Source organism: Physella acuta, unplaced genomic scaffold (assembly GCF_028476545.2).
Source record: "Physella acuta isolate Inbredline_101_S28 unplaced genomic scaffold, ASM2847654v3 ptg001019l, whole genome shotgun sequence".
Lineage (NCBI taxonomy): Eukaryota > Metazoa > Mollusca > Gastropoda > Physidae > Physella > Physella acuta.
This window is the reverse complement of record NW_026732536.1, coordinates 15375-42983: the sequence shown is the minus strand read 5'-3', so window position 1 is coordinate 42983 and position 27609 is coordinate 15375. Positions and strand designations below refer to the sequence as shown.

Sequence of the window (27609 nt, the reverse complement as noted above, 5' to 3'; positions counted from 1 at the left end):
CGGCCAGGCGCTTTGAATACAGCAGTTTGATGCGCGTCTCTGGCAAGATATGTTAGGGTGTCATGTAGATTGTGGTTAATAGGGTTATGGGATGTTTTTTGTCGTCCTGAACCTCATCTCTTGATGTTCATACTGAAAATATAAAAAGTATTCTCTAATAGACAACCACATTATATATATATGTATATATATATATATATATATATATATATATATATATATATATATATATATATATATATATATATATATATATATATATATATACAGTGGCGTAGCGAGGTCGGGTGTCACCCGGTGCGGCACTTAATGGTGTCACCCCCCCAGAGGCATAGAGACCCTTCCCAGGGACAAACTTTCAAATTTTCGATTTGCACCCCCCCTCAAACTTTCGATTTGCACCCCCCTCCCTCGAGTTTTCGATTTGCACCCCCCCCCCCCCCTCAAACTTTCGATTTGCACCCCCCCCTCGAGTTTTTCTCTATATATTTTGCTATTTTTTGCCTTGGTGTCACCCCCCTAAATGGTGTCACCCGGTGCGGTCCGCACCCCCCGCCCCACCTCGCTACGCCCCTGTATATATATATATATATATATATATATATATATATATATATACATATATATATATATATATATATATGGTTCCATGACAAATGATCTCAGGACAAATGATCTCAGACAAAATATCTCAGACAAAATATCTCAGACAAAATATCTCACGGACAAATGATATCAGGATATATATATATATATATATATATATATATATATATATATATATATATATATATATATATATATATATATATATGTGTGTGTGTGTGTGTGTGTGTTTATATATATATGTTTATATATATATATATATATATGTTTATATATATATATATATATATATATATATATATATATATATATATATATATATATATATATATATATATATATATATATATATATTCATTAGAATATTGATGCATTTGTTAGTTGGAGAGAAATAATAAAAGAAATTAGCTTCAATGTAAAACAATTTATTTTGCACAATTCTGTAAGAAAATATTGATATTAATTTAGTTTGGTGTAAAAATATGTCGGCGACTACCTTATTCGTAATTTAGAAAATTTACGAATAAAATAGTTTAAATTTATATCTAAATTGCTTTAATATAGACTCAAAGATTTTAATGTTTATAATGTAGTTTTACACCTTTTCTACTTAAAATTATTGCTTAAAGGTTGATTGAATCATTTTAAGTATCACATCTAGATACATAATCTTTATAGCGTCTAATTAAATAATTTTCAACAAAACGAATTTTTATAAATGTCTCTTTACTAAGTAAAAAAATTATTATTAACCCATGCTCAAAACCATTATGCCCTGAATCACCCTGTTCTTAACCTATTTGCCCTTAACCATCACGCCCTCAACTTTTATGCCATCAATCGTAATGCCCACCACCTTTAAGTCCTCAACCATTATGCCCTTAACCATCATGCCCGTGACCTATATGCCCTCCGCCTATATGTCCTAAATCGTATGTCCTTAATCATAATGTCTTTCATCATTTTGCCCGTAACCCTCATGCCCTGAATCATCAGGCCCTCAACCGTTATGCCCTTAACTATCATCCCCTTAATCGTTATATCCTTCACTACCATGCCCTCAACCTATATGCCCTCAACTAGTATGCTCTCACCCATCATAATTACCCCAGCAATCAGCGTCCCGGGTGTGGTCTCTAGCACTTACATACCCCCGGGATCATTACCCCCCCCCCCCCTCGCCCCACAAATGCCATCCGATTACCTACCGTATTCAAGCACTACGATGTAACCTACCGTTCGGATGTACAAATCCGACCCACGGCAAACCCCCCGTATACGGAGGACATTTCTCTTGTTTGACAGATATTTGGTGAAAACGTTCATTTGTTTGCCGTCAAACAAATTTGGTGGAGTAGAACGCAGGTGTTCTTCGTGGCGGGGTTAATGAGAAAATTTTTACCTGGGTATTTGCAGGGGGCATCTAGTTCCGGCAGCTTCTTTGTGCTCATTGGGTGGATGATATCGTGTGCGGGAGGTGTGTGGGAGGTCTGGTTCGATCGTCTTCAAGATGTGTGGGGTCGTGTGGGAGGCCATGTTTTGCGTCTAATTGGAGCCGCCACTAAAATCTGTGTTGGTCGTTTGAGGCTGTTGATAGGAGTTATCTACTCCTTGACTTGACTTAGTCCTCTTTGCTCCTTATGGAACATAGGGCCTCCACCATTTCCTTTCATTTCTTCCGATCCCCGGCTATTAATTTTGTCATCTCCCAAGACATCCCTGTTATCTACTCCAATGGTGTCACAAATGTCTTGAAATGCGACTGAGAAGTACTGTGGAATAGTAGTTTATAGATTTTTATCTTGAATTGACAATTTTATAAAATGAATGCACATATATTACATTTCAAAATAATTTTGAACACTTTCAAATACAATGAAATGCCGAAATTATATCAATATTAATGGAACGCTATAATTATATATATATATATATATATATATATATATATATATATATATATATATATATATATATATATATATATATATATATAATGATATTTAGGTTAGATACAATAATTAAATTGGTAATCCCATCCTTAAAATCAACAATCCTGAAGCGTTTCAAAATAAATTAACTCGGCTTCTAATGTTTTAGATTTTTCTAAAAAAAATTTGAAAATATTTTCATAAAGTATACCTCACGCTCTTTATTTGTTATTTTGTTATCCAACTAAGATAACACAGTCAAGGGCGCATGTTTCCAACAAGAGAAACTTCACATTTAAAAATAATGTGTATTTAATTTTTTTTTAAATAAATCGTATTAAGAATAAATTAATTCTATACGTAATTTAAAAAAAAAAAACATAATCGACAGTTATAAGAATAACTTAACCACTCGCCCACCTTATGGGACTCGAACACAATGTGACCTTTAACCTTCTAAGATTTTCTTGTTCGCGTCAGTCTTAGCTATTTTACTCATTTATTTAATTAATGAGCATACGGACGACAGCTTTATAATAGACAAATAGGCCGTCGTGGAGTGGGATTGCAAGTTTTAGAGTTAGATTCTTGGCTCTAGTCTTTGTGAAGAGTCAGCTCCCACTCAAATCGCATGGGTACCAGCTATTTTAGTCAGAGAAAGTAATGGCGGCTGGGCATAATGCTGATCAAACTACAGCTGGGCATAGTGCTGACCACACAAGAGCTGGGCATAGTGCTGACCACACAAGAGCTGGGCATAGTGCTGACCAAACTATGGCTGGGCATAGTGCTGACCAAACTATAACTGGGCATAGTGCTGACCAAACTATGGCTGGGCATAGTGCTGACCAAACTATGGCTGGGCATAGTGCTGACCAAACTATGGCTGGGCATAGTGCTGACCAAACTATGGCTGGGCATAGTGCTGACTACACTATCTGCTCATACGACAATGCCACAGCTAAATATGACCACTACTTCATCTGCCATATTGACCGTCATATCTGAAAGTGTACTTTCCACTTTTATAAATAACATTTTATTAAAAATTTAAAATAATTTTACGATAGAATAAAAAACAACTATATTTTCAACCTAGATGTACTAGATTCTAAATGAGTCACTTTGTTTACAATTTTAGAAGATCTGAATTAAGAACCATGTTGATATCATCCCTAGAATTGTAAGACCATCTCCTAAGTAGGACGACAATAAAGTCGGGTGCCTCAATAACAAGACGCAAACCTCGTTTAGATCCGGAATTTTAAAAAAAAAATTGAAACCTATCCATACCTACGAATTCTATTTTAAGGATCTAAAATTAGATTTAAAAACAAACACGTCGAGTATTTGAGATGCGCTTTTGAATATTTTCGTTCTAACGTCACTGAGGTTTTCGTCCTTCGATGCTTCAAATTTCATTTCAACTTCCTTTTCTTTTGTTTGCGTGTAAGATCTCTGAAGAGTTATACATCAAGGGGCATTTAACTACGGATGCGTCAGTAGCTTCCCCTTGTGTCTATAGACTTATCTATATTTTTAGACAAGCAAGAAGGATAATACTCCAAAGTCCCCGGGATAACTATTCAAAGTGAAACGGCATCTTGGTGTAAGGCGCCTTTTTTCTTTCTTCTTTCTGGTTTTGAGATTGTAGTTACGCCTTAGTCTCGGAGTATGAAAGGAAAAGTTAAGCAAGGAAGAGGAACTCAAAGTGATTTTTTTTTTCTTTTATTTAGCGGGAACTTGCTGGATTAAGGGATGTGACGTCACTAACATTTATTCGACTGAAGTTTCGATTGATGGAATGCGGTAAAAAGAAGAGGGGGTGGGGGGGATGGAGGGGGGGGGGGGAGTTAGGATGACGGGCGATGGGTTAGGTGAATACGGTCGTTGGGGTAGTGTTAATGTTTAAGTTTATTAGAACTAGTACGAACATTTTCATCGATTGGAGTTATACGTACATTGCGACTATGTTAGTTTGGACATTGTCAATTAAAAATAAAGCTCCCTTTACGAACATGACGGTGCATGGGGCAAGTGAAGTAGAGTTCACCTGTTTCTGTGACCTCGACATATGAAGGGATAGTGTGGTCAGGACTATGCTCTGCCGCTTTTACTTTCCCCAACGTAAGTTAGACTTGGGTGGAGTCAGGGACGTTCTAGCGACTTAAACCCGGATTCGAACTCGAGACTTTCGACCCAAATCTGATTGAAAAGTTTTGACCCAAATCTGACTGAAAATTTTGGACCCAAATCTGACTGAAAAGTTTGGACCCAAATCTGACTGAAAAGTTTGGACCCAAATCTGACTGAAAAGTTTGGACCCAAATCTGACTGAAAAGTTTGGTTCAGAATCTGCCAGAACATTTTGGACTCAAATTTGACAAAAAAAAGTCCTGGACACAGAGCTGTCATAAATTTAGAACACAAAATTGTCAGAAAATTCTGCAAATTATTGAAAATTTCTAGTCTCAAATCCATCTGCAAATGTCATACTTGCATGCAACTATCTGTAAATTCAAGCTAATAATTTAGATATTTCTATCAAGAGATATATATTTTTATGTAAAGATAGTCAGGGTATATCTATCCATAAGCTATACTTTTATTAATATAGTTAAATTAACTGCATACAAAATTGTTATAACCCCCATTAATATAAAGTACTTAGGCGCTAGATTGAAAGAATAGGTTGGCCAAGTGTGGAGACCCTAATGACATATTATGCGTGTTTAAGGTTGGGTTTAGATTTAGCAGTAGCGTAGTTCTGTTTTCAACTGCTACCGGTACCACACACAATTTAGGCGATAAACTTTAAAAATATAAATAAATCTTCAGCTAAAATTTAGAAATAGAATGATCTTTTTTATGATGCCATTGCGCGATGTTTTAAAAAAGCAAAATGAATGCGCTGACAGATGTATTGAAAAGGTTCAAACTTTTGTGGAGGAAGTTTATTGGAGTGTTCAGAGATTTAAATTTTCAAAAATTTAAAACTCGAACTCAAATCTAAATTTTACTTATCGGTTTCCTTTTTTTTTTTACTTTTAAAAAATTAAAATTTAAACGTGTTCTACGATATAGAACAAGAAAATGATTAATCTAAACCTAGATATATTAGAATCTATATGCTAGCGTTTGTTTACAGTTTTAGAAGGTTTGAATTAAGAACAATATTGACATTAGCGCCGCCACGTCAAGAAAGCTGGAACAGTCACTAAGTAACACCCTGTTCGCCAGTACCCACGAATTTCTTCACCCCCCCCCCCCCCCCCACCCCGCCGCCGCGAAAACTGAGTTTTAAAAATTTAATAAAAAACGTTTTAATTACAAGCTTTTATATAATAATACACTAAAAAGTAGAAAATAAATTACGCACTACTATTTAAATAACTATAACGAATTTCCTCACCCCACCCCCCCCCCTCCGATAAAAATTGAGGTTTAAAAAAGTGGGTTGTTAACTACACTGTTAAAAACCAACAAAAAGAAATCGACCAAGAAGACATACTACAAAGAAGAATAATTTTCGTGGTATGTTCGGAGAGCAAAGTTCCCCTTTCGAAACTAAAGTTCCTGAGGGCAAGATGAAGTAGAGTTCATCTTTTTTTTTTTTTTTAACCGGTTGGGTGGACGTAGGGACACTGGAGTCTGTGACTCGAACTCATGACTTTCGTCTCCACAGTCGAGCGTTCTACCACTCGACCATGCCGTCCCACGACAGGATAGAAACTTTAAGAAACAGCTATCCTCTGTAGTTGTATTTCATAAAAAATCAGCGGACAGCAGAGTTTCTTCCAGGCATCTCTTCGGCCCCCCCCCCCCCCCGAAGAAAGTCTACCCCCCCCCCCCCCGAAAGAAATGAAATTTATATAGAAAATATATACTTTTAACAGTGTCCCCCCCCCCCCCGAAGAAAGTCTACCGCCCACCCCCCCGAAAATTTCAAGTGCCCCCCCCCCCCCCGGGAGAAAAAAGTCTTGAAGAAACACTGGCGGAGAGTTCTGCAGTTTTTTCAACCTGTGAATTCATGTCGTCAATACACACACACACATACATACATACACAGAGACACACACAAATACACAGACACACACTCATACACACAGAAATAATTGCAAATTATGTTTGAGTAAATTATTATTTTTTCAGTTATCAAAATGTAGAAATAATGATTACATAAAAAGTTGTGTATAAAAATTTCTATTGTATGTTTTAAAAAAATAAAAATTCGATTTCTAAAGAATTTTCGCTTTTCATTTTGTCATTTTATTACCTTTAAATATTACTTTGAAATAATTAAAATAAAGCAATAGAATACGTTTTCTTAATTTAGTCATTTTATTATCGTTACATGTAACTTGAAAAATAACATTTTCAGAATACTTTTTTCCAATTTTGTCATTTTATCACTGTTTTTTTTTATAACTTTAAAATAAAAATATAAACTTATAAGTATACATTTTTCTTTATTTTATCTTTTTATTATCTTAAATTTTAAAGTATATAATGTAATTGTAATGATTTTTTTTTCGAATTCATCACTTTGTGAAGCATTATTTAAATTTCAAAATATTTTAAGTTTCTAATTGTAAAATAAGTGATGCGGATCTACCACAAAATGGTTTGAAAAGAAGGAAGCATTTTAGTCAACAGATACAATTTTCATACGTCAACTACGGTGTGCTATAAAAAGAAATAACAACAACAACAAAAAAAAATAACTAAAAAAAAACTTAACTTAAAACTATATAGTATCTTAGTTATGTACTCCGCTAGATTTTAAAAATTTGATATTAAGACCAGATTTTTCCTCCTAGTAAAGAACTTCATTTTCCAGTTTTTTAAAAGGAGTTTTTGTTAGGTAAAGAATGTAGTGAAATAATCTAACCACACTAAACTGAATGTAAGATCATACACCATAACATAATGCTTTTTCGCATTTACAAAAAATGTATGTATTTGCCTGGCAAGTTGATTTATAAAATAAAAAACTAAAATTTATCTTTTTGACAAAGAGTGTTTTTTGTTGATTAATTTCTGTATTAAAGAAAAAACATATACTCAAGTTAACTTTAAAACTAATTTTAAAATTAATATTTTAAGTACTCGAGCAAATAAACACATAAAAATTGAACTACTTACAAAATATTAATAATAAATTACCAAATAGCTTAATTAAAAAAAAAACTTTGCATTTTTTATCAATTTTAGTTAAAGATAGCCTAATAAAATGAATGAAATACCAATGTATTCGCTAGCTAAGTAAGTAAGTTTTTTGATACGGTAAGTGTGGGCTAAAAGGTTTTTTAAATTATTTAATTCTAGAATATATACCGACTCCAAACTAAAATTGATCAGAGGCATTAGGTCATGCTGTAAATACAAAATTTCTATCCACTGTAACAAACTCAATCAAAGTGCAAATGAACTGTAGGACTAGACAGACAGCCTCTATCAAACGTCACATATATTATTAGTCTATGTTCGTGACGAAAGGGACGTCGTCAACTAGTTTGACCATTTTACGACGGACATTTGCATTCCGAGTGATGTCATAGTTACGTTGTCAACAATGAAGAGACTGACTTTAGATCCTTGTAGCCTTGTCGACCAAATACACAGTAATACAACAGTAGAGTAGTCGACCAAATACACAGTAATACAACAGTAGAGTAGTCGACCAAATACACAGTGTGTAATATAACAGTAGAGTAGTCGACCAAATACACAGTGTGTAATATATCAGTAGAGTAGTCGACCAAATACACAGTAATACAACAGTAGAGTAGTCGACCAAATACACAGTGTGTAATATATCAGTAGAGTAGTCGACCAAATACACAGTAATACAACAGTAGAGTAGTCGACCAAATACACAGTGTGTAATATAACAGTAGAGTAGTCGACCAAATACACAGTAATACAACAGTAGAGTAGTCGACCAAATACACAGTAATACAACAGTAGAGTAGTCCACCAAATACACAGTAATACAACAGTAGAGTAGTCGACCAAATACACAGTAATACAATAGTAGAGTAGTCGACCAAATACACAGTAATACAACAGTAGAGTAGTCCATGAAATACACAGTAATACAACAGTAGAGTAGTCGACCAAATACACAGTGTGTAATATAACAGTAGAGTAGTCGACCAAATACACAGTAATACAACAGTAGAGTAGTCGACCAAATACACAGTGTGTAATACACATAGGGTGGGCCAAACGCATACTGTGTAATACAACAATAGTCGAACTAATATACTATGCATAATAAACAGGTCGGCCAAATTCACAGTGTATAATACAACAGTATTCGACCCAACACACACTGTACTATACAACAGTATAATCCGCACGTTTAACATTACTAACTTACGTTTACATATCACACACGCAGTCCATCAAGAACTATGTCAGACAGTCATCAGACAAACCATATCCACGTAGCACAGTCTGTCTGTCATCATACACACGTCGTCCATCAAGAAAACGGTCCATCATCAGACATCAGTCGTCTCCAAATGTACTCACCATCCCGCATCACGCCACAGTACTCCATCATGACATTTTCCTCAAATGAGGACCTTCCTCACAATTTGGGAGGGGGAGTAACTTCATAAAACCGCGGTTCATATTATTATTCTGTGTGAGGTTTGGACAAGGGGTAGGTGGCCCGGGGGGACGGGGTTGGGTGGAAGGGACCGTAGTAAAGGGGGGGGGGGGTCGGCAAATAAAGGCAGATGATATTACATTGATCTGGGGAACACGCGCACACAGACACACACAAACACACACACTCGGACCAGAGCACACACCGGAGGGGGGAGGGAAGGGGGGGGGGGCATACACGAGACAACACACATCGGTCACTAAGGGACCCCCTCGTACACCCACATACACCCCACACCTCACACACCCTCACACTCCTATACACACAATCACACTACCTATCGCAACGTCATACACCCACAACCCCACACACCCTTATACACCCACACACCCATCCCACTCCACACAAACTCACCCCCCCACCCCCCTCACACACCCCGTTTTGGGAGTTCTCGACTTACACGAGGGGAGAGAACTCGAATGTTTGCTCGACCTTAACCCCAAACAATCGCATTCTGTGTCCTCCACCCACCCCCGCCCTCTACACAAACCCAATGAATATTATTCAAATACAAAACAATGATCTAAAGGATGACCCCTTTAACACAGTGTTCTTTCCAGTAGTGTACACTTCTTTGTATGTGAAAGATACATACTAAATATCTTTAAAAGCAATGCAAGAACTAATTATTTAGTAATTATCGACGTCATCTTTTCTCGTTCGTGACAAAGGCACATGAAGCAGATGAAGTAGAGTTTATCTATATCAATGACATCAACATACTATTAATTAAAGCGTCTTAGTTCACATCACATAAGAAAACTTAACATTTTGTAAATCAAATCACATGATAGCCATCTGAAGTACAGGTGAGTCACAATGGCCAGAGGTAATGACAGAATTGACCGGTACTTCCTGATTCCAAGGCACCTGAACTCTTCACGACTGGAATCTGGCATCCAGTGGAAGCCGGCCATAGAATCCACTCAGGTATCTGTCAAAGACTGACCTAGTGCAAATCCTAAGTAAGATTGTTTGAAGAAACATTGTTGAGTAAAACACCGTTTTTTCCTCGGAATCCATTGGTCCGGTTCGTCTGGTAATTTGTAAACAACTTGTCCGGTCCGTATGGTAAACCGTGATATGTTGGTCCGGCATGTCTGGTATTTCCGGCAACCGGAAGTTTGTTCCGGCCGACACGACTGCGGCTTATGTTGTTGTGGGGTAAGTATGTAGATAGGGTAAGTGTGGGGTAAGTGTGTTGATAGAGTAAGTGTGTTAAAGTATTTAAAAGGGGGGGGGGACAATATGGAGTGGGTTGGAGGGGAGGTTATTTGGTAGGAAACAACGGAGGTGTTCGGGGTAGGGGGGGTCATCGTGTAGTTAACGGCAGTTGGTTTATGAGTCTGTGTAATCTTGTGGGGGGGGGGGGTCATGTGGGTCATATTATAAGCAACACCTGGGGTTAGTTGCGGGGTTGAGGAGTCAGTTGAGTCATCTTGTAGGGAACAGTTGAGGAGGTATGGGGTGGGTGGGTGGGTTGGTCACGCGAGTTGTCTTGTAGTAAATAATTGGGGTTTGGGCCAACACGTTTAGGGTGAGTTAGGAATGGGCCATATGGGTTATCTGGTCGGAAAAAGTTTAGATGGGCCAGGTGGGTCGTCTGGGTTATATAATAGGGAAATGGGTTAAGAGAAGGAGGGGGTGGTATGCATCGTGTCATGTGGATCCTTAAGGGAACAATGAGACAGGTTAATAAGAAGTTTATGTGGGTTATCTTATAGGGAATAATTTAGATTAGGGGGTCATCTAGCTTGTATAATAGGGAATAAATTGGGATGGGTTAAGGGTAGGTGGACAAGACAGGCCCTCACCTGGAATCCACAAGGCAGGAGGAGGAGAGGCAGACCAAGAAAGACCTGGAGATGAGACCTGGAAGAAGATACCAAGAAGATTGGATACACCTGGGGACAGTTGGAGAGACTAGCCCTGGACAGAGACGTCTGGAAAGCTCGTATCAGCGGCCTATGTCCCAGGAGGGACGACAGGCAAACCTAACCTTACCTAACCTAAGGGTAGGTGGGGGGGGGGGGGGGGGGGGTGATGTGCGTCATGACATGTGGATCATCTTGTAGGTAACCATGAGATGGGTCGAGTGGGTCATGTGCGTCACGCGGGTCATCTTTCATCCAACAAACACCCGACCCCCGCGCCCTGTCGGGATCAGGTGTTTGTGTACCTAGTATCACGTGAGTCTCCAGACGGTCGCTTCTCACAGCCCTCACCCCGTGCATGAGGACAGTACTCACCCAGTGCACGTGAAGATTGCCGACTTGTGTTCATGCACTGAGGGGGGGGGGGGTGCGCAGGTGAGAACCGCGTCACCAGGTATATCTATTTTTATAAGTCAATTTTATCGATCTTGGAACTATAAGATAATTTTTGGTTAAATCATAGGATGGCGTGGTTGAATGGTAGAGCGTTCGACTGCCAACCCGAGAGTCTCGAGTTCGGATCCCGGGCTCGAGTCTTTGGACGCCCCTGAGTTCACCCAGCTCTGATGGGTACCTGACTAACGTAAGAGAAACTAAGGCGGCTGTGCAGATCTCACAATTTCAGAGTCAGGTACCCATCAGAGCTGGATGAACTCAGGGACGTCCTACACACTGAATTACGGGATCGGAGACTTTAATACTTAATATCTATTGTAATTAGTGTTTTACAAAGCTTAATAATTACCTGTCACTGAAATGCCACCTACATACTTCAATATGATACAAATCAAAATTTCAAATTTATTACTAAAGTTGACTTTTACAAATCCATCTAATACCAACACTGTTACAAATCGAGTGTCTAGCTAGTTAAACTGATACAAATCTATCTAAAACTTAAATGATATCAATCCATCTAATATATATACTGATACAAATCTATTGTATACTAATAATAATAAAAATCTATCTAAAACTTACAATGATACAAATCCATCTAATATATATATATATATATATATATATATATATATATATATATATATATATATATATATATATATATATATATATATATATATATATATATATACATACATATATATATATATATGTATATATATATACATACATATATATTATATATATATATATATATATATATATATATATATATATATATATATATATATATATATATATATATATATATGTATATATATATGTATATATATATATATATATATATATATATATATATATATATATATATATATATATATTGTTACGGCCACCTGGGGTTTGTCCTGGGCTGACCCGTATGTTGGGGTAGCGACCCCACGCTCATCCATCAACCTGGCGGTGGTCAGAGGCTGACCAGTGCTGGCCGTGGGAATCTTTGGGTCGTTTCGGCCCCCACGCGGATTGGGTCTTACGCTGTGGGCGGCGCATACCTGGTGTCTTGGGGACTCGGCTGGTAACGACCAACAGCCCGTGATTTATGGCTGGGAAAGCTTTTCTGGACGGACGAAACCGTGGGGACGGTCATGTCCTGACTTGACCTGACCTGGGGGGGTCAGGCTCGATTAACTAGGTTCCCACACTAGTCAGGGACGACTGGAGAATATTAGGAGGGCGATTGGTGAGACCAGGCAGTCAGGGCATAGCAGCACAGCAGTTAGGACGTGTAGTTGTATATAGTTTAGATAAGGCTAGGTGGTAGGATTTTCGTGTTGTATTTTGGTGGCGGTTACTTTTACATGTTGTATCTTTGATGTAAGAATTAAACTTGAGCAAGTATTAAAGGTGTTCATTAGTTTTGACGTGTGTTCTTGTCTACCTCCCCTCCTAGATCGAAAGGTCTAGGTAGCTCGGGGCGTAACAATTGGCGGCTAGCGTCTGGGATTGGACAGACAACGAGTTGAATAGTTTCTTTTGATGCCATTTTCAGTTGGGGGCTCACGAGCTTGTGTTTTAGTTTTAAGTTTTAGAAGTAGTGACAATAAAGTTGCTCACGGAATCAGGAGAGTTTTCCAAACATTGAGTAAGTAGCGAGCTTATCACCTTTGTATTGACACTGAGTTTATTTTTCTTGATTTTTATGTTGGTCCAGTAGAGCTGGAATCTTTATTTTTATTCAGTATAGCTGGAGGGATTAATGCCCAGTATACTTGAATGTTTTTTGTGTGGTCCAGTTGAACTGGAGTGTACGGGTTTGTTCAGTACAGCTGGAGGGTCATTCCCAGGTACGTGAATAAATTCGTAATTTTTGTTTGGTTTGCTCAGTATAGCTGGAGGGTCAATTCCCAGTATACGTGAGTAAATCGTTTGTAATCCAGTGTAGCTGGATATCTTAGTTTGGTTGGCCCAGTATAGCTGGTGTCTACCTATTTGAAGTGTCAAAGGTGATAGCCCTACTTTTAGTGTTTTAATTGTACTTGTAGCTGTGAGAGTAAGCCATTTAGTTTTGTTTTTTTAGTTAACCGCCACCGTTTAACCTTAACAATGGATATAATGAATTTTTTAGAGCGTCCAACATTGGAGGTGTTAGATAATTGTAAACGCGTAGAATTAGTGGCCATCGTGCGCAAGTTAAATATGTCTTTTAAAGCTTCATCTAAAAATCGGGCAGTGCGTGACGAGATTGTGGTAGAGCTAGTGAACCTTGGGTTGTTAGAAGAGGAGTGTCTGGACACCATTGAACAGAGTGATCCTACCTCTGAAGCTGTTAAATTAAAGAAACTTGAGATAGAGAGTAAAGAGAAAATGGAGAGGGAAAAGAGAGCTTCCGAAAAGGAAATTAGGCTTAGGGAATTAGAGCTGCAATCTTTCGCCTCTACATCTCCTCCTATAAAACTCACTTCCTTACAGTCTAGTGTTCCGAAGTTTAGTGAAGAGGATTTAGTTAGGTTTTTCAAATCATTCGAGTTCGCAGGTAGGAGTTATGATTGGCCCTTAGACAAATATACTACACTACTTAGTCCTGTGTTAACTGGAAAAGCTGCGGATGTTTTTACATCCCTTAGCCCTGACATTCAGTCCAACTACCAGCTTGTTAAAGAAGCTATACTGAGAGCTTACGAACTGACACCAGAAGCTTACAGAAGCCAGTTTAGGAGCCTAAAGAAAGCTCCAGGGGAAACTCACGTTGAGTTCCTCTACAACAAAGAAAAGCTTCTATACAGGTGGTTGACTGCTGAAAATGTAACTACCTTTGAAGACGTTTGCTCCTTATTCCTACTCGAAGAGTTCAAAAACTGCCTTCCAGGTAGAATACGAGTTCAGCTGCAAGACAACGGGGTCAAGTCGACTCGTCAGGCGGCCGAGATGGCTGATAACTACACGCTGAACCACAGGGATTACTATGAGACACCAATACAGAAAGGTTCTCATAGACCAGCCCTGGGTAGAGCAGGCAATTTCCCAGGCCAATCTTCAGTCCAGCAGCCAGTCAAATCTAGAGCAGGCAACTTCCCAGGCCAATCTTCAGTGCAGCAGCCAGTCAAATCTGAATCACATGAAGTTGATGTTATCTGCTACTACTGCCAAGCAAAAGGGCATTTGGCTAGACAATGCAGTAAACGCGTGAAGGATAATAGGGTGTACCCAACATCTTGTCTACAACAATCGAGGGATCACCTGGATCGGGATCTAGATACCACCCGAGGTTATGGCTGTATTGAACAAATTAGCCAGCCGGTAGATCTGCACAATTCTGAGGGGTGCATCCCAAACCCAGAGGACACTCAAGAAATGACAAGCGTCGAGCCTGCCCCTAAGCCCATCCACAAAGCTGTGAATGCTCATGTTGGTGTGGCCGGTGATGGTATCACAAGCCGTGAGGCAATATCAGTCGAAACAGTGCAGAGGTTCCAGCCTTTCATCTTCGACGGGTATGTGTCAATACCCGGAGATGCATCGCCTCCACGACCCATAAAAATTCTTCGCGACACCGGTGCCTCCTTGACCTTGCTACGGGAGGGAATCCTTGCTGGTAATTCGTTTACTGGTGACAATGCTATCCTACAGGGCATCGAGTCAAACCAAGTGAGCGCCCCTCTCCACACCATACGGCTAGACTCAGGTCTAGTTACAGGTGATGTCGTTGTTGGAGTGAGGCCGCACTTACCCCTGCCAGGGATTGGATTACTCCTGGGGAATGATCTTGCGGGACACAAGGTGTTTCCAGATTGTTTTTATGGTGAACATCCGCTCACCCAGTCCACCAGCGATAACACCAACAAACAGTACCCTTCATGTGTGTTAACTCGTGCGGGAGCTAAGAAAAGAGAGTCACCGCTGGAAGTGACGAGCGAGGATGAGGCAGTGAATTTAAGTTCAACCTTCTTCGATAGAGTCACTGATCTCTCTCTCCCTCGTGATCAAATTCGTGACACTCTCTCTCCCTTGAGAGTCTCATTTGACGATTTCGTGCAGGCGCAACAGAACGATTCGGAAATAACTGAACTGCAAAACGAGGCCTTACCTCAAGCTGAGGCCGAGAGACAGGGGAACTGTTTCTACCAGCATGATCACATCCTCTACCGACGATATCGCCCAGACAACGCCTCTGGTGAGGTTGCCGGGCATGACCGCAACCAAGTCGTGGTACCCAGAATATATCGGCTTGACCTGATGTACATTGCCCACGACTCACCCCTGTCGGGTCATCTAGGTGTAAGAAAGACATTGTCAAGACTTAGAGAACATTTCTTCTGGCCGGGAATGAAGAGAGAGGTAACGGAGTATTGTAAGACATGTGAAGTTTGCCAACGCGTCGGTAAACCTAATCAGGTTATCCCTGAAGCTCCACTGTGTCCTATCCCAGCTTTTGGCGAGCCTTTCACCACAGTTCTCATCGACTGTGTAGGGCCTTTACCTAAGACAAAAGCCGGAAACGAGTACCTAGTCACCATGATGTGTGCCTCTACTAGGTTCCCAGAAGCTATTCCTTTGAGGAATATTAAAGCCAAGAACATTATAAAAGCTCTTACCAAGTTTTTCACTACCTTCGGTTTCCCACAGGTGATACAATCAGACCAAGGCACCAACTTCACCAGCAGGGAATTCCAGAAAGCTATGCGTTCATTTGGCATTAACCACGTTAAGAGTACCGCGTACCACCCTCAGTCTCAGGGCGCACTCGAGCGTTTTCATCAAACGCTAAAGACTATGATGCGCACCTACTGTGTGGACCACGCTGATTGGGATGAGGGCGTACCCTTGCTCCTGTTCGCAGCTCGAGAAGCAGTCCAAGATTCCCTCGGATATTCACCGTACGAACTTGTGTTCGGTCGCACTGTTCGCGGCCCTTTAAAGTTACTGAAAGAAAAGTGGACTAGTTCCAGTGAAGCGGTGCCACAGAACTTGGACATTTCAAAATTCAAAGAGAAACTGAGTGCTATCTGGGAGTTGGCAAGGGTTAACTTAACCCATGCTCAAAGAACGATGAAGAATAAGTTCGATCGAAAGACTAAGGCTCGCAGCTTCCAACCTGGCGACCAGGTCCTAGCGTTTCTTCCTGTCCCTGGCCAACCACTCAGGGCCAAGTTTTTCGGTCCATATACGGTAGATTCTAAAGTGGGTGAAGTGAATTATATGATTAACACTCCTGGTCGCAAGAAAACAAAAAGGTTGTGTCATATTAACTCTATTAAAAGATTTTATAGTAGGACTCCTCCAGCCGCCCCAACAGAGGTGGTGAATGTTGTTGTAAAAGAGGACCATGGTGGGGTCGATGAAATCGATCAAGACGAGTCAGGACACATAAAGTTGCATAACTCAGAGATTTTATCGAATCTCAATGATAAACTGTCTCACTTGACCGAAGATCAGCGAACCATCATGGGCAATCTTATTTTTGATTTCTCTCATGTGTTTCCAGATGTCCCTGGAGAAACTAATTTAATTAGCCATGATATTGATGTTGGTAATGCTACTCCGGTTAAACAACACCCTTATCGGGTTAACCCTGAAAAGTTGGCACTCATTAGAAATGAGGTCAAATACATGCTGGAGAATGACATAATTGAACCCAGTCAAAGTAGCTGGAGTGCCCCATGTCTTCTCGTCCCTAAAGGGGATAAGACCTATCGGTTTTGTACCGATTTTAGAAAGGTTAATTCCTTAACAAGGGCTGATTCCTTTCCCCTCCCCCGTATAGATGATGTAATTGACAAAGTTGGACAGGCAAGGTTCATAACAAAAATGGACCTTCTGTCTGGATACTGGCAGGTACCCCTGACCCAAAGGGCGAAAGAAATTTCTGCCTTTGTCACCCCAGATGGCCTTTATCAGTACAAGCGTATGCCCTTTGGTTTGAAGAATGCCCCTAGCACTTTCCAACGCATGATCAACTCAGTAATTGCTGAGATAGATAATTGTGACGCGTATATAGATGATGTTGTTATCTATAGTCAAACTTTTCAGGAACACATTAACCAGTTGTACCAATTGTTTACCAAGTTAGCCTCGGCTAACCTAACTGTAAATTTACAGAAGAGTGAATTTTGTCATGCCACCCTCACATATCTAGGGCATGAGGTGGGGAACGGGAAGGTTAGACCTGTCGGGACAAAGGTGGAGGCTATTGTTGGGTTGCCCCCGCCCACCGACAGAAAACAGTTGAGGAGGTTTCTGGGAATGGCGGGGTATTACAGAAAATTTTGTAAAAATCTCTCCACCATTGCCGAGCCACTCACCAATCTACTCAGAAAGAACATAAAGTTCGAATGGAAGGTGGAGTGTGAACAATCATTCCAGGAGATTAAATACATATTGTCAAACTCACCTGTCCTAATGGCGCCAAACTTTGGAAAGCCTTTTAAACTGGCAGTTGACGCTAGCGATTGTGGCGTTGGGTCTGTCCTCATGCAAGAAGACAAGGAAGGCCTAGAACATCCAGTCGGGTATTTTTCAAAAAAATTAAATGCTCATCAAAGAAATTATTCAACTATTGAAAAAGAAGCCCTAGGGTTAGTGCTGTCACTGCAACATTTTGATGTATACGTGAGTTCCTCCCCTTTAGTAGTGTATACAGACCATAACCCACTAACTTTCGTAAGCAAACTCGGGTTGAAGAACCAGCGACTGCTCCGCTGGTGTCTGTACCTACAAAATTTTAATTTAGAAATCAAACACATTAAAGGGAAAGATAACATTGTGGCGGATATGTTATCTCGGGGATAACTTTTCAGTAGGATTATGTTAAGGATAACAGTAGTTTCTTCTATTTTTGTCTTTTTCTAAAATGTATTTTTAAATGTGTTGGATGCCATGTTTCTTGTTGTAAAACCTGAGTCGATGTTTGATGTCATTGTTTCGCAAAACCTGTTGGTGTGACTAAAATCACCACTTTTTTCGCCCCTGTTAATTATGGTGATGTTTTAATTAATTTAGTCTGGTGTGTGATCTTGACATTTTGTAACCCTACTTTTGAGGTATTGTGAGACGGGGGGTGGTGGTCTAGGTGATATTCAATTAATTCTCCATGCGGTGAATTAATCTCTCGAAGGGAGGAGGTGTTACGGCCACCTGGGGTTTGTCCTGGGCTGACCCGTATGTTGGGGTAGCGACCCCACGCTCATCCATCAACCTGGCGGTGGTCAGAGGCTGACCAGTGCTGGCCGTGGGAATCTTTGGGTCGTTTCGGCCCCCACGCGGATTGGGTCTTACGCTGTGGGCGGCGCATACCTGGTGTCTTGGGGACTCGGCTGGTAACGACCAACAGCCCGTGATTTATGGCTGGGAAAGCTTTTCTGGACGGACGAAACCGTGGGGACGGTCATGTCCTGACTTGACCTGACCTGGGGGGGTCAGGCTCGATTAACTAGGTTCCCACACTAGTCAGGGACGACTGGAGAATATTAGGAGGGCGATTGGTGAGACCAGGCAGTCAGGGCATAGCAGCACAGCAGTTAGGACGTGTAGTTGTATATAGTTTAGATAAGGCTAGGTGGTAGGATTTTCGTGTTGTATTTTGGTGGCGGTTACTTTTACATGTTGTATCTTTGATGTAAGAATTAAACTTGAGCAAGTATTAAAGGTGTTCATTAGTTTTGACGTGTGTTCTTGTCTACCTCCCCTCCTAGATCGAAAGGTCTAGGTAGCTCGGGGCGTAACAATATATATATATATATATATATATATATATATATATATATATATATTAGATGGATTTGTATCATTGTAAGTTTTAGATAGATTTTTATTATTATTAGTATTCAATAGATATATAGATATATATATATATACTGATACAAATCCATCGAATACATATACTGATACAAATCCATTGAATACCTATACAAATACGTTGGACACGTGTACTGATACAAATCTATCTAAAACTTACATTGATACAAATCCATCTATGTATATACTGATGAAAATCCATCGAATACATTTTCTAATAGAATACGTTAAACACTTGTGCCGATACAAATACATCTCATTCTTCTTCTGAGACGGTTCCTTGTGTATTTTACATATCCACTGTAGTTCACACCACTGATTCTATGTTCAGTGTGTATTCTCGATAACATACACTGTTGATCCTGACCCCCCCCCCCCCCCTCTCCCTACCCCCACCACCCCGTCCACTAAACTAACCATAAACGTTTATCTACTTAAGATAAAAACAAACGAGGCCTCGAGTCAACCAAATATTTGGCCACGGGAGTGTTGGAGTGTTTGCATGAGTGCAAGAGCTAGCCATAGACCCCTCCATTGTTTCCATTCGGCTTTAGCACCTAATGATTGCAGTCCAAATAGAGTTTTACTGTAAGGTATTGCTCTCGTTATTGTATTTATTTTATTTTAAGTCAAGCTGACAAGTCAGGGGTCGTCAGAAGTTATCTTCAAGATTGACACAACACAGGATTAAACAAACAGGCTATAAACTGTTATGGCTTTTGATACAAAAAAAAATCCTGTCGCTATAATAAGGCAGGATGGGACTGCGGTAGAGCGCTCGACTGGTAACCCGAAAGTCTCGAGTTCGAATCCGAGTTCAAGTCAGTGGAACGTCTGATGGGTACCGAACTTACGTTGGGAAAAGTAAAAGCGGCTGGGCAAAGTGCTGACCACATTATCCCTTGATATGCCGAGGTAAAGAAACATTAGGGTTCTACTTTACCTGCCCAATGGATCGATAGGTCAAAAGAGGAATCTTTACTCGCTTTTTGCAGTAAGGCAAGAGATTGTAAGACAAAAAGGTGTCCCGAACATTGTAATTAATGCAAAGAAATCAGTTACCCTACGGTCAATAGAGCAGGTGAGGCAGAGTTGACCTGTTTCTGCACACATCCATTTTTCCTTTCCCTAAAGTCAGAGGAGTCGCGAGGGGGGTGGGGGTGACACTAAGCCAAAAATAGCAATATATATATATATATATATATATATATATATATATATATATATATATATATATATAACGATCATTCCAGTTAAATAAATCATTAATTAGAGTTAAAAAGTCGTTTGATTAAGAGCTAAATTGTGACCATAAATTTCAAAAAAATGTCTGAACATTTTTTTAACGAATTAGCGCTTCGCTTTGTAGATTTTATTAGTAGACGAACTATTGGGTAAAATTTAATCTTTAACACTTAAACCATCTTGGTTTGTTAAAAAAAATGCCTGCACTTTACAATTCTGAGTTGATTCAGGTTCCTGTCAGAAACTTGAGCCTAGGAGCCCAACATTTCAACATTTCCTACTCGACCACACTGTACCACCCGTCTGAAATAGTTCTGTAGTAAACATCCTATTTTCGACACAATTTGACATGGGCTAATATTGACTGGGCGCAAACTGTTTGATTATATCGTGAAGTTTAACAAAATAAAATAGACCTGGTACAGCCAGTTGTAGCATAACGGTATGGTTACGTAGCTATTGAACTTCATTAGAGTACACAAAAATAAGTCTTTACTCGAGAAAAAGGCCGCCAACTACAGCTTTAAAGTTCTCTGTCCTGCTGGAGTATGGGCCACCAACTACAGCTCTCTAGAGTTCTCTGTCCTGCTGGAGTATGGGCCACCAACTACAGCTCTCCAGAGTTCTCTGTCCTGCTGGAGTATGGGCCACCAACTACAGCTTTAAAGTTCTCTGTCCTGCTGGAGTATGGGCCACCAACTACAGCTCTCTAGAGTTCTCTGTCCTGCTGGAGTATGGGCCACCAACTACAGCTCTCCAGAGTTCTCTGTCCTGCTGGAGTATGGGCCGCCAACCACAACTCTCCAAAGATCTCTCTCCATCTGATTCCACGTTTGACCTATCTTGAGAGAATCTGCCTCAAGTTGCCATGTTGTTGTGCTACAGACTTGTTTGCGTTTCCTTTGAACAATACAGCTCAAAGCTTACCTGTTTAGTTACACGTCCCTTGTATCCAAGCCATCCTATAATCGTTGCGGCTTGTTAAATGTTTAATGAGTAGCCTCTAAGATGTTGCAATATTTAAGCTCAGCGCTGTTTACATGTAGTCTTAAACTGGTAGTGCCATTATACTTTAAACAAGCTATGATTTATTCATTTGTACTGATCTGTACTCATGTACTAATCAGTTAGTCACTGCGATATAAATGGCTTAGTCATAAAGCCAGAGGCGTAGCGACCCTTCCCGGCGCCCGGGGACATACTTCCAATTTGGCGCCCCCTCGAGAGCAAATTTTCGATTTGCACCCCCCCCCCCCTCAAACTTTTCATTTGCACCCCCCCCCCCCCCCCCCTCAAACTTTCGATTTGCACCCCCCCTCGAACTTTTCATTTGCACCCTCCCCTCAAACTTTCAATTTGGCGCCCCCACTAAGGTCGGCGACATATGTCGTCCCCCCCCCCCCCGCTACGCTACTGCATAAAGCTATTCATCGCTTAGTCACTACAGTGTCTATCCTACCCATACTTTCAAAATAAAAGTTATTCAAAAACAGTTTTGTTATTTTATGACTAACCACCACGACAGATCATAAATATTTTTTTAACTTTCAGATTACGTCTACAAGCAAGGAAATTCAACCCCTCTAAAAAACTGACATTTTAATCAACCTCTCTAAAAAACATATTTTGACCAAGACCTTGCTTTTAATAAAATTTAAAAAACAAAATTCTTGAGTAGCGCCCGAAGGACAGAACCTGATTGAGAGAAATCCGAAGCTACGGGCTGTGTACACAGGCTGCAGGAAATATCTGAGAGACATCACGTTTCTGGGATATGTATAGGTGTCAGATGGACAGGCTTGTTTTCTCACACTGGTCTGTTGGTGCACATACTGACTTTACTTTAATCCTAGTTATATATATATATATATATATATATATATATATATATATATATATATATATATATATATATATATATATATATATATATATAATTGTGAATTCCGTAGCTTGGTATTGAGTTAAAATTTAAATATTCCTATTTTTGTATCATAATTCACTAAGTTTATATTGCAAAATTTTTATTATACACATTTTATCGCTATATTATAACACACGGCAGGCTGAATATTTCGCATCACTAGTAAGTTAGAAAACATAGAAGGGGATGGGATACATTTCAATACATCATTAATTTATGAAGAAATCTCTTATGAAATTACAGATGAAATTTAAATTAAACATATTTTAAAATATATTTGAACCTTATTCAACAATGTGTTCGCAACTACTTCGAGGATTGTATAGAATATATCCTTCAATAAATAGCATATATCCTTCAATATATAGAATATATCCTTCAATATATAGAATATATCCTTCAATAAATAGCATATATCCTTCAATATATAGAATATATCCTTCAATAAATAGAATATATCCTTCAATATATAGAATATATCCTTCAATAAATAGAATATATCCTTCAATATACAGAATATATCCTTCAATATATAGAATAAATCCTTCAGTGCAAACGGAACTTATCCGCTCATGGTTTAGGAATTTATGCTATAATTTTTATTTAGGGCTACCCTCAATGACTACGGAACAATGTGGATGAAACTTGATCGATGATGTCTGTGGAACTTATTCAGCAATATGTAAGTAACTTATCCAGCAATATGTATGTAATTTATCCAGAAATATGTAAGTAACTTATCCAGCAATATGTATGTAATTTATCCAGAAATATGTGTGTAATTTATCCAGAAATATGTATGGAACGTATTCAGAAATATGTAAGTAACTTATCCAGCAATATGTATGGAACGTATTCAGAAATATGTAAGTAACTTATCCAGCAATATGTATGTAACTTATCCAGCAATATGTAAGTAACTAATCCAGCAATATGTAAGTAACTTATCCAGCAATATGTATGTAACTTATCCAGCAATATGTATGTAACTTAGCCAGCAATATGTATGGAACTTACCCAGCAATATGTATGTAACTTATCCAGCAATATGTATGGAACTTATCCAGCTATATATATGTAACTTATCCAGCAATACGTATGTAACTTATCCAGCAATATGTATGGAACGTACCTAGCAATGCAATCAAGTCTACTAAAGATGCCGATAACTAAAGGTAATATTAAAAGTACAAGCCCACATGAAGATGTAACGATTCTAATAAATGAAATAGCCTTTACACCTCAATATCTGCATCAAATAACATTTACACGAGATTTTTAAAAAATAAATGATATTCCCTATAATTACAAAGTGACAATTATATTTATTTGCTTTTTAAAAATATAACATTTACGCGTATTACCATGATTTAAATGACATTTACACAAAAATTCCCTTATTTCAAATTGACATTTGACATGTATACATCATGACCAGTTACCGACAACAAATGTCAACACAGAGACGAACAGTATGTACACAAATTACCAACATATTTTGCTATTGAACCGACAGTCGAAAAAAAAAGAAGTCGAGTTTGTCATAAGTTAGATAATTTCAATTCTGTATGGAACACACTGCCAAGAAAGGTGGGCGTGCTCTAGTTGAAAAATCTTTAATTTTGTAGGAATCTATACTACCACTCTTGAAGTATAATTATATAATATTAAATAGGATGGAATTTATAACTAATAGTTAACTTTGTTTTTTTCTCAAATTATATATTTTTTACATTTAATCAATAATCCTAGCAATTTGACCCGTGTTTGAACTTTTGAAAGGCGCCCCTTTATTTATTTATTTATTTATTATTTTTTCCCTTTATTTAGGGAATCCAAAATTTACACTACTTTACCAATTTGGAAAAGAATCTGAATGTATGTCATGAAAATTGAATAGAAGTATATTATAATAATGCTACCGTGTTTAGACTTTTAAACAAAACCTGCAGTTAAGTATTCAATAGGTAAATATATTATTTTTACAAGGTTGCATAGCTAATATAAAAAAGTTATTAAAATTATTACGTAATCAAATTTAAAGCGTTTTATTGTGTTTTTCAAGCATATCTCAGTTACACTTGGTTAATTTAGATATTCTTGTGAAAGTTATTTCCCTTGAATAAAGTTTTGGCATTTGTGTTTTCAAATGGGAGATAATTCATTGCTTAACTTTACATTCATTTCAAATTCCTGCACATTAGGTTGACCGCTTACATATAAATATAACTTAAGTTATTATTTGCTATTGTAAAAATCATATAGATCTAGAGCTTTGTTCTAAACACAATAGTTTGGTAGTTTTTTTAGCATTATCAAGTTGTAAAACAAATACATCAGTAGCCGTTGTAGATTGCAATACTTAATGTTAGTAGACATACAGCCTTAGTCGTAACTTAAACATCCAATCAATTGTCTTTTCAAATTTTTCATATATAACAATTGTAGGCTGTAATCTATAACAATTATAAACTTTTATTTTTCAATTTTAAAAAATCGTTACGTAATCACACAATATAGACACTTTACAATTATAACTTAAGACAGTCAAACATAAAACAGGTAAGTTCCGTTTTGAAACTCGCCTTGGGAGGGCTGCAGAGACCCCAAAACTACAAGAATTTTTTTCCAGTGTTTTTTTTTTAAGACTTTTTTCCCCCGGGAGGGGTGGGGGGGGGGGGGGGGTGGGGAGCACTTACAATTTTCTACCGGGGAGGGGCTATGTGGTAAAGTACAAAGTAGACTCGTGGACTTAGCAACAATTTCAATAAAATGTGAATACGCTTGCAAACTGGAATTGAAGGAATTAGTACAAACTTTTGTGACGAGAGAGGCAAGTAGAATTAGATTTTGATGTATACTTATAACGTGTATGCAAATGGTAATAAATTAATTACGTCACTAAGGGGTCGGCGTGGTCGAGTCGGTAAAGCTCATGGTTGCTACACCGAAAAGTCTCGAGTTCAAACCCTCTGGCAGATGAGGCTCGTTTGCTGGGAACAGCAATTCTTCTAGGAGAGACAACTCCAAAATCAAACAACTGCTGCCTTGTAGTTTGTTCTTGGTTGAACAAAGGCTATGGAAGCAAATCCAAAAAGAAAAGCAGGCTGAAATCGGAGTCAATGGCCTCAATGGAATAGAACCTGACGCCGGCACTGTGGATGGAACACACACTGTGAGAGACTCACTCAAATATGACACGCCCTGCACAGGGAAGGCGAATGAAGACCGAACTGGAGGCGGAGTCTTCTTAAAGACCGCAGGGATGTCTTGGGAGGCTGCATATTTAACAGCCGGAGACCGGACAAGTTGGAATGCTATGGTAGAGGCCCTATGCGACACAAGGATTAAAGAGGATTAAGTAAATCAAATATAGTCTCGCTATAATGGGTCTCTTGATCTCTCTCCTAGCATGGGCTTGCATCTTTGACACCTACTCTAGGCTTCTATCGTAGACATATCCTAGGCCGTTGTCTCAGATATTTATAGTTGACTTCTGGTTTAAATATGACACGCCAGGCGCTTGAGTAGAACCCCCAGGTAAAGCCAAAAAGGCCGCCAAAAACAGACACGAAGGCGGAGTCTTGAAGAACTGAAGACAGCAAGGATGTCTAGGAAGACGGCAAAATTCAACATCCGGGGACTGGAAAAGTGGTTGACAAGAAAGAACTAAGTCAAAGTCGAGCTAGGTTTTCTATCCACTGCTCTATGCATCCATCTTCTTCCATCATTGACCGCTATGCTAAACGTGAAATGCGACCCGTCGACGGGAATATTTTATTTACCGTATGTGAAAAGCTTCGCCAAAAGCCCATTCCACCCCCCTCCCCCAGCGGTTGGTCAACATCGTGTGTTGTTTTAGGATCGCGCACAAACACGCTGAAAAAACAAAGCGCCACCACACGTTGCATGTGACACCACCGGTGCCCGGGCTAGAACTGTAAACAACCACAATTTTAGCGACCACTGGTGGTTGAAATTTTTTTTCACACCGTTTTTTTTTATTTTATCATACCATCTCTGTGAGGATAACGGGAGTGTTCGGAAGGTGGGTTTAATGTGAGGGCCCAATCGTACAGCACGTCTGAGGTTCCCTCGTTCCCCTGAGATGTTCCCTGGACAAGTTCCCCCTGGTTCCCAGGAGAGGATCCTCAGAGCCCCCGTACGTCGGTCGACACGTAGGTGAAAGCTGCCGTTTCGTGTCTGACATGATGGTGTGGACGTGGAGGTCTTTAGCGGAGCCTCGTCAGGGCACCATAGGCGGAGTTAACCCGTGGGCATCAAGAGTTCATATCTTGAGAATTAAGGGACTTGGCGGTGGTGGGGGGGGGGGGGGGGAGGGGGGCAACAAAACCCGTGAATCCATAGGGTTTAGCAGTTTTTTAACCAGTATCGGGGTGATGGTTTAAGCCATACAAATAAAGTGAAATTCGTCTTCGTGAATCAAGGGAATGACCTCTATGTGAATCAGGGAGTATTTCAACTTTTCTAATCGAGGAAAGTTGGCCCAATGCTCCACAAGGAGTAAAGAGGACTAAGTATATCGAAGTAATTTCCTCTGTAAACCAAAGAGTACTATAATGTTGCAAATTGAGGGGAAAACTGTGAATTAACAGATTTAGTAATTTAAAACCAAGGCACGGTTATGGGAACCTGGTGAGGGGTGGAAGCAGGCGTTGTAACTGAAATAGTAATATAAACATAAAGTGATATTTCAACGCCAGGGGTAGACAAAGGTACAGAATGTAGTCCAAGTAAAGCACCAAATCGCTTCGCCTTCCATGCATGGAAGGCGAGGCGTGTGGAATGGTAGGTTCAGAACCCGTCGGGTCTGTCTGTTCTGTCTTTACTTGGACTACATTCTGTACCTTTGTCTACCCCTGGCGTTGAAATATCACTTTATGGTTATGGGAACCAAGTGTGTTGACAGCTTGGGGTGGGGACAACTAACATGGGACCTAATGTAGCAGACCCAAAAAGTAAATATAAAGTTAAGAACGAATTTGTAAACAAAATGTACTTCTACTTACCAGAGAAATACTTCTCTCAACATAAACAAAGTTGTTAAAAACAGGCATGCTCTTATCGTTGGTCCCT

The 27609-nt window shown here is 39.2% G+C and overlaps 1 long non-coding RNA gene across 1 annotated transcript; it reads right to left on the bottom strand.

The window, feature by feature from the left end:
- On the bottom strand, positions 1 to 27609 carry LOC131954700 (uncharacterized). Its single transcript, XR_009388788.1, has 3 exons — positions 27543 to 27609; positions 2009 to 2378; positions 1 to 132 (listed from the first exon to the last, which is right to left on the bottom strand). It is a non-coding gene; the product is annotated as an uncharacterized LOC131954700 (long non-coding RNA).